This window comes from Erpetoichthys calabaricus, chromosome 9, assembly GCF_900747795.2.
Source record: "Erpetoichthys calabaricus chromosome 9, fErpCal1.3, whole genome shotgun sequence".
Taxonomy (NCBI): Eukaryota; Metazoa; Chordata; class Cladistia; order Polypteriformes; family Polypteridae; genus Erpetoichthys; species Erpetoichthys calabaricus.
The window spans coordinates 57,078,692-57,091,779 of NC_041402.2; positions in this window are offsets into that span (position 1 = coordinate 57,078,692).

Genomic DNA, 13,088 nt, shown 5'->3' on the forward strand with positions numbered 1-13,088 from the left:
AATTCTTTCTTATACAAATGCCTCTAGTGTTTTTTCAGTTTCAAAGTCAAGTCAAAGTCAAAGTGAACTTTATTGTCATCTCAACCATATACAAATATACAGATAGATGAAATTGCGAAGCTCAGGGTCCACAGTGTAACAACATGACATGCAAATAATAAATTAAAAATAGAATTAAAATTTAAATTTAAAATTAAAACACAAACAAGACAAGACCTTGTGCAAAGACAAGACAAAGAAGTAGCAGCAATATTGATGTGTAAGATATGTAATATAATAAATAAATAATAAATAATAGATATAGATAATACAGAAATTATCAGTGTATAATAATAGTTGTTTAAGACATGTGTAAACAATGACAGGTCAGAATGTTTCACAGCAGAAGGATTTCAAGAGTGTCAAAATACTTAAAGTTCAGTATGAGATTTTCAGTTCCTTTCTACATGCACACTCGTCTTTGCCGGACAGTGGCTCGCATGTATAAAAGTTCTGTTTTTAGAGGTGGTTGAGGCAGTGTGGAAGGTCCCAGGGGGCAGCATGGTGTTAAGGAGTCTAACAGCTTGCGGGTAAAAACTCTCCTGCAGCTTGGCAGATCTGGCTTTGATGCTGCAGTAACTTCTCTTGGATGGCAGAAGTGTGAAAAGTCCATGTGAGGGGTGTAAGGGGTCCTGCACAATGCTGCAGGCCTTGCAGATACTGCGTTTGTAAAATATGTCCTGTAGTGAAGGGAGAGGCACCCCAATAATGTTCTCTGCTGTCTTCACTATCCTTTGCAGGCGCTTGAGGTCGGATATGTTGCAGTTGCCACACCAGACAGTGATGCAGCTGGTCAGAACATTCTCAATGCTGCCTCTGTAGAACATGATGAGGATGGAAGGGGGAAGACTTACTCACTTCAGCTGCCTCAGGAAGTGTAGTCTCTACTGGGCTTTCTTGATTAGTGATGAGGTGTTATGCGTCCATGTAAGTTCCTCAGTTATGTGCACACTGAGGAACTTGGTACTCCTAACAGTCTCCACATCTAAACCGTTGATGATGAGTGGGATGTGGGCAGGAGGTGATTTTCTGAAGTCCACGATTATCTCTTTTGTCTTGTCAACATTGAGAGATAGATTGTTGTCTTCACACCATGCAGACAGCTGTTCCACCTCATCTCTGTATGCTGTTTCATCATCCCTGCGTACCAGTCCTAGCACCGTCGTATCATCCGCAAAGTTGATGATGTGGTTGGTGTTGTGTGTGGCTGTGCAGTCGTGAGTCAGCAGGGTGAACAGCAGTCAGCAGGGTGAACAGCAGTCAGCAGGGTGAACAGCATGTACAGCATCCTAGTCTTTAATATTTTTTGACCCTTTTTTCTGGTTGTGGCTTTTGCCTAGCATTTTCGACAGCTTTGGCCATACTTATCTACCTTGTGTTCTGAGATCCTGCATGTTTTGTAGATTCTAGTTTTTGGATTATGTATGTCAGTAAAAGATTATCTCAGTCCTGCTTACTATGGCTCTTAAAACTTCAGTTTATCCAGGACTTCCTCTGAGCACAGGTTCACATTACCAGTTATCTCTTGAGACACCGTGAACCACACTGCAGTCCTGTAGATTGTGTTTTTCTTTAGAGAAGCTAGTGAAGATGGGCTGACAATTTTCCTCTTTCATTCTAAAGTCATTGATGTTGGTTGTTTGGATTTGTATTGTTGAGATTTTATGTTAATCAGATTGAAATGTGCTCTGTTTTACTCAGTGTTTAATGTAATTTGTTTTCATGTATGTAAATTATGCATTGTTTAATAATTTCTGTAATTGCTTTATAGCTGGAAACTTGAGCAAGCGTACTTAGCCTGTACTCAGTGAAGAGAATTACTGATAATATGCATTACAATTTAAAAGCCTTGTGTGCAACACCAGATTTGTAAAACTCAATTGCATTTAAGTGTATTATTGTACTACATTTTTCTTTCAAAAAATCTGTAAAAATCATTCCTCATGTCATTGAACCTGGAAGCAGAACCCACTGGGTCTACTTACATTGTCTTCCTTGTGAAATATGTTCTGTTGTTAATGTCCTTAGGAACCATTTTTTTCAGTTCTTCTGCCAACCTATGGCACATATGCCAAGAAATATCCATCAGTCATTTGCCAAAAAGTATCTTAGCAACCACCACACACTGACTCGTCCTTATCACCTCCACCACTCTGTAGATTTTTCTTTACACAAGTACAGAAAAACAGATTTGCAATCATTGCTCCCCAGCCAAAAAGCTTGTACCTGTACCTTTGAGTGAGCATTTTCCCACTTTGCATCCTGTACACAGCAAAAATGTGCTCTCCTGTTCATTACTTCCACCACTTTGAAGACAAAACCTTATATTCTCTCATCTAGACCACCTACTCAGTGCCTCTCCTTTATCTTTTCTGCTGACAAACAGGCCTCCTCACATTGCAGCAGATCTAGGACCATCATCATTCAGGTTACCCATGCCCAGAGTTCACTTGGGCTCTCCAACTTTCTGTTTGATGTAGACAGACAGGGGTGCACATGGTTTATTGTGGATTGTACCACACCTATGCTTTGCAACTGTCATCTTTGTACATCATCATGGATGTATTTCCTGAATACCAACCTTCTTTAGCTATCTTCAATGACACATAAGAAAAATAGTGACCAATCGCAAGGGTAAATGAAGAGGAAGCTTTCTTTTGGAACATGTTGATTCAGGTGAAATATGGGGTGCATTAGAGGGAGGTGATTGTAATGGATGGCAACTTGAATTTGTTGGAGCTAGTGATGGCTATGAGGGAGTCAATGGGAGCTATAGTTTTGGTAACATCAGTATAGAAGTAGAGAGGATTCTGGAGTTTGTTGACACAATGGAAATGGTTTTAGGTAACACTGTATTTGGTAAGGTGAAAAACAAGTTGGTGACGTACGCACAAAGTGATGTTTAGGATGGTAAAGAGTTGATTGAAGCATTGTGAAACACGTGAAGATGAGCCCAGGAGAAGGCTGTATATCACAGCATTGTTTGGTTTCTGGAAATCATATAGTCAGACGTATGAAGAAAAGTTAGGAGAGTATGTACCAAGGCTGAAACACTGGAAAATGAAGGAGGAGAGTATGAGAATTAAATTTACTGAAATAGTAGTAAAAGCAAATAAGGTTTCAGAGCATTACATGTAAATGGCAAGTGGGATGCAATAAAGACTGTCTGGTAAAAAGAAGAAGAAATCTGCAGTTAGATAAATCGGCCACCAAGACACAGTAAAAGATGGTGATAGAATGTTGAGTTAGACATTGGCAAAGGCATTGGCATTGGCATTAGACATTAGACAAAGGCAGAAAGTGCTGGAGCAATCTATAGGGAAGCAAAGTGAAATCCCAAAAAAGCAGCTGGAAGAGTACTAGAAGAGAAGAGACTGGAGTTTGTAAGTGAGCTACAGAATGGAGAAGAATAATCCTGTGTTCAGTATCCCTAATCAGATGACAAAAGAAGACAGAATGTAGTAGTTGTAAATTGATTGAAAATGCTGATGGGAAAACTGTGATTGGCAGTAATATGATTAGGATACCTGGATGAAACATATGGACAAGTTGTTGAATGGGGAGAATGAATGAGTTAATGATGGCCATTGTGAGAAAATATAAAGACTGAGCTGAAAATTTTTTAAACAGGATATAGAAAATTATTGAAAATGATGGACATAGGTAAAGCCATGGCCCCAACTGTAGTGATGTATGAAATGTTGAAGGCAGTGGAAGGTCCTGGCATTGAATGGTTAACATACTAGATGATTGTGTGTAAATGGAGCCTTCCGAAGGATTGGAAAATATTTGTGCTCGTTCCGATATACAAAGAAAAAGCTGATCTTTTGGACTGTGGGTCAAAGTGGAGGAGAAAAATAGTCAGAAAACAGATGAAAGTTGACAAAATGAAGTTTGGTTTCATGTTTAGGAATGAAATTAAAAAAAACAGATGTGTTCTTTGTTGAAAGGGAGTTTGATATATGCATTGAGGAAGTTAGGAGTGGAGCAATGGTTAGTGTCTACAGAAATGTCAATGTATGATGAAGCCAGACTTATGATCAGGACAGCAGATGGGGATAGTGAGAGTTTTGAGATAAAGGTGGGCTACAATTGGAAAACACTCTGAGTTCATTATTTTTGTGATAATAATAACTAGAAAACACTGTGAAGGATAGCCTCAGGAGCTCTTGTATCTCTTGTATATCTTGTATCTTGGATCTTGTGTAAAAGAAAATGAAACTGAAGAAAAAAACTACTGAAATGTAGTTCTAGCTTAGAAGTGAAAAAACCTCAAGATAAATGCAGTAGAGACAAAGATGGTGGCAGGAGATGTAAGGGCAGAAGGCATGAAAGAGATGGGTGCATGTCCATGAAGCATATGTGTTGGGAGAAACTCAATCCTACACACAGATTGTTGGAAATGAGTGTGTAACAGATCTAGTGATGTGAAGTAGTCTACAGGCACCGAAAACAATGTATATTTGTAGAATGTGCGTAACAGGGGTGCAGAATGCTGTAGTGGTGTAATGTGTAAAATTTAGACATTGCTAATTTAGTTATTTAGGAGAAAGTAAGGACATTCTTCTACACAGGTGACCTATTTAGGGTGGAAGGAACTGCAGGCACAGCAATGATAGTGAAGGTGAGAGATGCATGGAAGAAATTTCAGAAGACACTCCACATCTGGAATTGAGAGGAAAAGTTTAATAAAGCTGTGTGAATAGAAGTGTGCTATATGGGAGTGAGACATGGCTGATAAGGGTGTACATAAAGCAATGCTGGAAAGAACAGAGATGAGAATGACAGATGGATATATGGAGTGACATACTGATTATAAGGTGTGAACGATTGAGGCACTGTCGTCCCCTTGAACCCTCAGATCAGACGTCAGACACCAGATAAAAATCCAATTATTATTTATTTTATAATAATAATGTGCACCAAGCACTCTCCACTCCACAATACTCATATAATTAATAACCAATACAATAAACCAATCAATAATCAATCCTCCACTCCCAGACGCGTTGCCACCCTTCCACCCAGCTCAGCTCGACGTCTGGGATTTCCCATAGTCCTTTTATAGTCCTTGACCCGGAAGTGTTTCGCCCTCTCTGTCCACGTGACTAGGAACACTTCCGAGTCATATAAAAACTCTTCTTCACCCCGGAGGCACGTCGTTTCTTCCTGTCATGTGACCATGACGCACCTCCGGGTTATAGGGCACGTAAGAGTCCGACAGCCTCCCTACAGCGACTCCTGGTGGCCCCCATGGTATCCAGCAGGGCTGTGCATATAAACTACAAAGTCCATGAGGCCCTGCTGGAATTCGGGGAACGTCCATGCTGTCGGGAGAGCTCCACCTGGCGGCCTGGGGGTGAGGGCCAGAATATTTAGCTGGCCATCCACCACAAAGGACAGCAAAACACAGACTCATCACATTAGCTCAGGAGGACGTTCCAGATGAAAACATATTGTATCTTCATATATTGTATGTCCTTGTCCACATAAAGCTTTTGTACAAAGTAAAACTTTTTGATAGTCATCTCAGAATTTACAGAAAGGTGAATGGAGAAGAATAAAGAAAATACTGGATAAATATCTATACCTTAAAACTGAAGCTAAGGGAATATATCTTCAGTCAGGCAAATAATCCACAGCACACTGCCAGAACCAAATATCAGTAGCTTAAAATTACTGAGGTAAATGTTATTGAGGAACCCAAGTCAGCCATAAACATTATCTTATTGAAAGCTTATTTGGAGACCTTATATTTCCTACTTTTCACTCTTTTGCAGGCTAACAAGAAGACAATAGTAATATTACTTTTTCATGATGTACAAAGGTAATAGACACATTTCCACAAAGCTTCTTTGCATCTTAGCATTTAATGTTCATTATTTTACTTTCTATTTGCTTTCATTTTGTGAATGGTTCTGTGAAGAAGAATGCATATGTCTTCATTGTAACTTTGCAGTGTACTGCATTAGAGTCCCAAGTTGTGAGGCATTTAAATGTTAAAAAGAAATTTTGAGGGCTGAATGCTTTTAAGGCACTACATTTTTAGAGACACTTGATTTTATGTCTGTAATACAAAGTCTTTTCCTAATCTTTTGCTCTGGTTAGGTGGAAAATATAAATTGTTACCTGCTATGGACTGTCCAAGCCCCAGTTAACATTGGGCCGAGTGCTAAGCAATGAAGAAGACAGCTGTCTTTTTAGGGACTTTTTTTTTTTTTTTTTTTGCAGACCCCCAACTGAAATTGAAATCAACTTACTGTGAATTACATATCATTTAAATGTAATCATTGTGACTGATGATCAGAGCAATTGTGCCTTTTCCTCTACAGAAAATAGTACGCTTAGTCCCCAAATTCAAAGGATTTTCAAAAACTAGTTATCCAGCCTGTCAGATATTTCTCAGTCAAATTCCTGTTCAAACACAACCGTGTAGTAACTCAAAATATCTTATTACACATCCCTTTTGGGAACATATCTTTCATACATGTTTGAAGAAGAAAAAAGCTCCATTCAATGCTATCATTCTGTTTAGCAATTTGGTTACTACTGTATACATTTCATTTTCTAAAGACTTCCCACTGTGGTTTATAAATTTAAAGTAGTGGGACTACTAAACCTGTGGGTAAGCTGCTCTTCTTAATTATATACTGTACTTTGTTTAAATCACAGGTTACAAATGCCATACCAAAAAAGAAGCTTCAGTTTGAACACAAATGACTTATGTATCAGTGTTTTGTGATAGTAGAAAATGACACCTATTTTACTAGGGTGTCTTCTAACCTTGAGGAGAGAAACAGCAATTTCAAAACTGAACTTGCCTCACGCACCTGTTTTAAAATACCAAAACATGTAGAACATCTAATATTAATTCCATGCACCCTGAGCATTATACATTAAGGACCTTACTGTAGACCACCTTGATTTGGGAATTCACTGACTTTTATTTCATCCCAACAAGTTATCCTGTGGATGACACCTGAGATTGACTATTCCCTATTTATTGTTTTAGACTTTGAATGAGCTTTGAACTTTATTACATAATTAAAAACTGTATTAATGAAATAACAGTACTGAAGCCAATACAAATTGTGTAGAATGAGAGATGATGTTATCTCTTTTAGCAAAGATGTAGGACACCTGGTTCAGTGCAATTTGTAATGAAAACAACAGCATGCAAATAATATAAATATTTTGATAAATTCAATGGAAATTGAAATAAAAATGAATTACTCCGTTGTAATGCCTTGCAAAAGCCATTAATAGATGTACATCTCAGCCAGAGAAATGCTGCAGAAACTAATCAATTGATCATGCACTGGCTTATATTTGATTTTTATATGGAAGTGGCTTTGAATTAAGGTGCTGGAATGGAATGGGTTTATAAATTGGCTTTCAAAAGTAAATTAATTCTTCTCTCTTGAATTAATGAGATGTTAAATGTATAAACATATTTAAATTATTTTGGCCAAAAGTCTTTTTAAAATGGGAATTAGAAGTCAATTTGGTTATCTTTGTAAATAGGCCCAAAACTATATAAGGCTAATGCTCTTAATTCAGTGTGGATTGCTTGTCATCAGTTTTATATAATATGCTTTTAATTTACATCCAAAATGTAAAAATTGTTTTAATTTCTATTCATGTACAACCACTATTTTAAAGGAGGTAAAGCTAAATGTAAATTTAATATGGCTGTTTGAAGCAACATTTCAAGCTATAAATTAAGTTCACAAAAGTGCAGTAGTCTACACTGGTGTATCTGGCATGAGGAGGCTAAGGATATGGTTTTCCAAGCTCAACAACATGACAAAATAAAATTTACACTTAATTTAATAATGTAGTTAAAATGCAGTTTTTTTTTTGACTTCTAGTTCTGTAACGTAACAGTGATACACAATATACCACCATTACTATTGAAAAAATATACACTGTATATAACTTATTTAACTAATGAATATGGAAAGAATTTAAATTATAACATACAGTATATGAACCATAAAAAAGAAATGCCATTCTGTAACTTCATTACACACACACACACACACACATACATATATATATATATATATATATATATATATATATAAAAGGAAATCCTGGAAAGCAAAGCAAGAGCAAGGCTACGATACGTGATCCTGTCAAAAGACAATTTTAAAGACCCGTGAGACCAAAGACACTTGCCATGGTGCAAGACTTAAGACCATGGGCAGAAAAAACAATCAGTAGTGTAAAGGCAGTAATGCAGCACACACAGCTCCATGGCTCTCAGTGCATATAAAGTGTATAAGGTCAATATAGTAGAAATTAAATGAATAGGGTAGAAATGAAACGTCAACGACTAAATGAAGACGAAAGAAAAGCGCAGAGAAGAGACCCAAATGCGGTGGAGAGAAATAAATGCTAAAAAGAAAAACAATAATCTAGGTGCAAATTTAGAAAATAAGGAAAGTGATAATCAGCCCAGAACAAGTGGAACTGAAAAAAAGCACGTCCAATAGGGCTCAGAATTAAAAGATTAGAACTTTATAAGCGGGAGCAGCGTTATACGTCCTGCAAGAAAGAGATTTAACCACGCCCGGGCCGGAAATAAAGGACAATTATTGTTTTTACAACGTCACGTGAGATAAGTCAGTGAGCCATCATTTAAAACAAGTCCACAGACCTCTAACTAAGCAGTTGTTAGATTGCTTTTGGCAGACATGCATAATGTGCTCCCAGCTCTTAAAACAACGACATGTGCCAAGCAGAACAGGCAGCTCGCCAGCAGGTTGAAGCCTTTTTTGTTTTAAGTGACTGATAGGTCCAATTGAGGGGGGCGGAGTACAGCACGGAAGACTGATAGCGGGGTACTGATTGATGCGGTAAGGGGGAGGCGAGACCCGGAGGAGGAGGGGTCGGAGAGGGTACTAGAAAGTTGTGTTTGGGGTTACGAAGTCGGCGATTGTTCAAGTAAAACTTTTGTGACACTTTATTACGTCAGTCACTACAGTATCAAAAAAAAAGATAGTAAAGATCTCATTAGTGCAAACAAAAGGTGATTAATCATCAGAGCCAAGTGTAATTGAAAAAATAGCAGGTCATCCCACAACATTTAAAGCAACGACAAGTTTAATTTCAAAGAATACACAATTCGGTCAGGTGTATATTTATGTTGACGGAGAAGCGATGCAAATTTTAACAGGCGTCAAGTAAGGTGATGTATATATTCCGCAAATAACATTAGACACCAAAGGAGATTGTGATATGCCATTCGTATTAAAATGTTCACAGTTTACCGTGAGAATAGCTTTTGCTAGGACAATTAACAAATCAAAGGGACAACCATTAGAAAACATCGGATTATTTATTAGAGAAACAGAAACAATATTCACTCACGGGTGATTATACGTTGCGTTGTCACAATGTATCTCCAAACACGGATTCAAAATTCAATGCGATCTTGAAGAAACGGTAATTCCATATATTGTTTTTAATAAACCTTTAAAGTAAAAAGTGCAACTAATGAAATTGAAACAATTCCAAAGAAAAAAAAAGCTTTTAAATTTGTATATTCGATTAACCAAACAGCAGCACGGTGGTGCAGTGGGTAGCGCTGCTGCCTCGCAGTTAGGAGACCTGGGTTCGCTTCCCTGGTCCTCCCTGCGTGGAGTGTGCATGTTCTCCCTGTGTCTGCGTGGCTTTCCTCCGAGTGCTTCTTCCCACAGTCCAAAAAAAAGGAAGGTTGGGTGGATTGACGATTCTAAATTGTCCCTAATGTGTCCTTGGTGTGTGTGTATGAGCCCTGCAATTGGCTAGTGCCCTGCCCGGGGTTTATTTCCTGCCTTGCGCCCTGTGTTGCCTGGGATTGGCTCCAGTAGACCCCAGTGACCCTGTAGTTAAGATATAGCAGGTTGGTTGATAGATGGATGGATTAACCAAACACAGGGGTTGGTGAGCGAAGCGAGCTGGAGGCCGAGCCCCCTAGTGTATATATATATATATATATATATATATATATATATATATATGTGTGTGTGTGTGTGTGTGTGTGTGTGTGTGTGTGTGTGTGTCATGAAGTTACAGAAGTCATGAAGTTAATATTATATATATATACAGTAATCCCTCCTCCATCGCGGGGGTTGCGTTCCAGAGCCACCCGCGAAATAAGAAAATCCGCGAAGTAGAAACCATATGTTTATATGGTTATTTTTATATTGTCATGCTTGGGTCACAGATTTGCGCAGAAACACAGGAGGTTGTAGAGAGACAGGAACGTTATTCAAACACTGCAAACAAACATTTGTCTCTTTTTCAAAAGTTTAAACTGTGCTCCATGACAAGACAGAGATGACAGTTCTGTCTCACAATTAAAAGAATGCAAACATATCTTCCTCTTCAAAGGAGTGCACGTCAGGAGCAGAGACTGTCAGAGGAAAGCAAACAAATCAATAGGGCTGTTTGGCTTTTAAGTATGCGAAGCACCGCCGGTACAAAGCTGTTGAAGGCGGCAGCTCACACCCCCTCCGTCAGGAGCAGGGAAGAGAGAGAGAGAGAGAGAGAGAGAGAGAGAGAGAGAGAGAGAGAGACAGACAGAGAAAAACAAACAGTCAAAAATCAATACGTGCCCTTCGAGCTTTTAAGTATGCGAAGCACCGTGCAGCATGTCGCTTCAGGAAGCAGCTGCACAGAAGATAGCAACGTGAAGATAATCTTTCAGCATTTTTAGACGAGCGTCCATATCGTCTAGGTGTGCGAACAGCCCCCCTGCTCACACCCCTTACGTCAGGATCAGAGAAAGTCAGCGCAAGCAAGAGAGAGAGAAAAGTACGTTGGGTAGCTTCTCAGCCATCTGCCAATAGCGTCCCTTGTATGAAATCAACTGGGCAAACCAACTGAGGAAGCATGTACCAGAAATTAAAAGACCCATTGTCCTCAGAAATCCGCGAACCAGCAAAAAATCCGCAATATATATTTAAATATGCTTACATATAAAATCCGCGATAGAGTGAAGCCGCGAAAGGCGAAGCGCGATATAGCGAGGGATCACTGTATTACAAGCTGTTACATTAAATTTTAAATAGCTCAGTTAATTGTTAATGATTTTTCTCCCATAATTTGTTTGTTAGAAAAGTACGAGAAATTGTGAGTATAAATGTACAGCATGCTTGGGACAGTCAAATTCAAGCAAAGAGGAAAATCAAGCATTTTATTTTGTTTCAGTCTATTTTTTTGTTTTTGTTATATATATTTTTTGATAAACCTAACAATGGATGTCATTCTCCTCTTTCCTCTCACCCTTTCTAAACTTTCTACAAATCATTATCCTTGTAGAAAAAGGACCCTGTCTCTAAAACATAAGCCATTTTGTGCAGTACTGTGTTGAAGTTTCTTTCTTCTGTCCTATTCTGTAATATCCCCTTTAACTCGTCAATTCTTTACTCTCCTGAACTTTCTCCTACCTTTTAATAGCAGAGACTGTTCTCTTTGAACACAATTGAGGCAAAGTTAGCCATAGCTTTACGCTGGAAATCCCCTGACTGTCTTTCAATTTTGGAAATCCTCTTTCTACACCTTTTGGTTGAATTATCTGCTTTGGCAGTCCCACGCAGAACTAGTTATGAGTTGTGATTTGATGTCCACATAAGAGTGCGATATTTCTTGGTTTAATATTCAATTTGCAGTTATCTGTATTTGAATATTTACTAAACATTAGATTAAAAAAAAACATCTTATTAACCATTGTTGGTTTCTTGTATATCTTCTGTTAATGTAATACCAGTCAGCTTGAGTCGGAAAGAAACATAAAGAAGAAGTAGTGGACATGCACATCACCATTGAAATTCTCATACTGAATGAAGGTTACACTTATCTTCAATCCATCCATCCATTTCTGAACCTGCAACATTAAACCACAGTGTACACTATCAGACTGGGAGCAAGGAAGATTTAATTTACATGTAATGTAATTTGGAATCTCCAAATAACTAAACATGAAACATGGCAGAAAATGTAAAGTTTCTTTTCCTACTGTTAAAAAATAATTACATTAATTTGTTAAATATTTTATTTCAGGTAGCTCTACAGCAGTGTAACCAGAAATCTGTTTTAGTGTCTCAAAAGATATTGATATTATATAACAATAAATGAGTTTACTTCAATAAATTGTGCTATTGAAATGAGTGAAATATGAATTTGTATTCAATAATGTACAACTGGAGTTTGCCTTAGCACATTATTCAGTCTAGTGTGGTTTTCCATTTTAAGTACACGAACATGCAGATGCAATTTAGCCAGAGTCAACAGGATGATATTTTCTTTGCAGATAAGACAGAAGTGAGTCTTGTTACTTAATAAAGCAATTAGAGTATCTTGGAATAGACCTTCAGCCAGAAAAGAGCTATTAACTTCTGTAAACCAGAGTAAAAGTAATGACATATATGCGTAAAAAAAAAAAAAGAGTCAAAAAGCCTCATCTAGGGTCAACAGCAAAATCCACATTGGAAAACAGAACCTGCCAATCTGCCATATTTCTTTATTAGCTCTTAATATTCTAATTGCTGCTAATGCTGGTAAAGTTAATTAGGGTGGCTGCTAACTAGCTAGAACCCCAGTTAATGATGTAAAATAAAGTATAGAAAAATATGTACTAACATATATAAAATGTATAGACATGCCCTAAAATAGCTAATTATTGTAATGGATGGCAAAGTAGCACGGAAGATAGTCTCATGAATCCGGTGTCCTCAGTTTCCATGCCCTGACATGAGTTTTCCGTCAGGTACTATGGTTTTTATGACATATTTCTAAAGATGTTCAGGTTAGGTCAACTGAAGATTATATAATAGCCCTGTGTCACTGTGAGTATGGATGTGAGTGTCCATGGATCCCCTACGGGTTTATTTTCTCTACTGTCCTTGCCGGCTGTTGTTTTTATTTTCCTCTTGTAAGGGAAAAGTAAAAAAAAATGCTTGAAACTGCCTTCCTGTTAAACTAGGATATCTTGACTTAATTTTGTAATGGCGCATTTTAGATTAAAAAATTAAATTATATATAACATTTAACTTTGTGCT